The sequence below is a fragment of the Otolemur garnettii genome, unplaced genomic scaffold, assembly GCF_000181295.1.
Source record: "Otolemur garnettii isolate 467f Iridium unplaced genomic scaffold, OtoGar3 scaffold00038, whole genome shotgun sequence".
NCBI classification, from domain to species: Eukaryota; Metazoa; Chordata; class Mammalia; order Primates; family Galagidae; genus Otolemur; species Otolemur garnettii.
The window spans coordinates 10,225,094-10,226,368 of record NW_003852433.1 but is presented as its reverse complement, the minus strand read 5'-3'; the positions used below and the strand labels follow the sequence as shown (position 1 = coordinate 10,226,368).

At 33.7% G+C, this 1,275-nt stretch overlaps 1 protein-coding gene across 1 annotated transcript in view; it reads right to left on the bottom strand.

Annotated features, from left to right (window-relative positions):
- TAOK3 (TAO kinase 3) overlaps positions 1–1,275 on the bottom strand; it is a 93,110-nt gene that overhangs the window by 86,872 nt on the left and 4,963 nt on the right. The window lies entirely within an intron of this gene.

Here is a 1,275-nt window from a genome sequence, read left to right as displayed (position 1 = left end):
CAAGGCATTCTACCAAGGGCGACATAGTGAGACTCTGTCTCAAAAAAAAAAAAAAAAGATAAATATGATAATGAGATAGATAACCATTAAAACAATGAGGTAATCTCTATGTAATGTAGTAATATGTTTTGTCAAAACAAAAACAAGGGGCAGCGCCTGTCGCTCAAAGGAGTAGGGCACTGGCCCCATGTGCCAGAGGTGGTGAGTTCAAACCCAGCCCTGGCTAAAAACTGCAAAATAAAAAAATCCAAAAAACAAGTTGTAAAGTAGGATCCTATTTTTGTCAAGTAGTAATGAGTATATGTATAGAAAAAAATATTAAATAATTTATATCAATGACAGTCCTTGTAGTAATGCTATCCAATAGCCCTTTCTGTGGTGATAGAAATATTCCATACTGACATTGTCCAACACAGTAGCATTCAAATGTGGCTAGTATGGCTGAGGAAATAAATTTTAAATTTTATTTAATTTTTATCAACTTAAATTTGAACAGTTACATGTGCCTACTGGCTACTGGTTTTTTTTTTTTGTTGAGACAGTCTCACTCTGTCATCCTGGCTAGAGTGCAGCATCATCATCATAGCTCACTGCAACCTCAAACTCCAGGGCTCAAGTGATCCTCCTGCCTCAGCCTCCCAAGCAGGTGTTACTACAGGTGTGTGCTGCCATGTTTGGCGAATTTTTCTACTTTTTGCAGAGACAGAGCCTCACTCTTACTCAAGCTGATCCCAAACTAGCTACTGTATTTAATTGTGCAACAGAAGGTGAGACTGATCCAAGAATAATTTTCAGGGTTTACATTTTAATAATGTATTACATAGCTGCATATCCACATTTATGTACACATTTGTGTGAATATTCTTCATCTATAAAGCTTGTCTTATCTCATAGTTATCTTTGTCTTCTCTACACCCCAAATACCATAATTCATTGACAGTGCATGTGAAAACCATAAATAACTCAAGTAAGTTTTTCTTCTCAATTTACTTAAGATACTTAGAACTAATTAGTTTCTTAAAAGTTTTAGAAAAATAAACATAAAACACTAAAAGACTATTGCTGCATCAGTGCCATGTCTCTGATGTAAGTTATTTCATTTCTATGATATTATTACTGTGGACCAATAAAGCTATTATCAGTAAATGAATTCTAGCAGGCTACCAATTTTAGAGAAAAATGCATAACCATTTTCCTAACTAATTTGAGAGAACAATAAAGCTCTTCAGATATAGTAGTTTATGATTTTTTAAAAAATCTTTTTTTTTTTTTTTT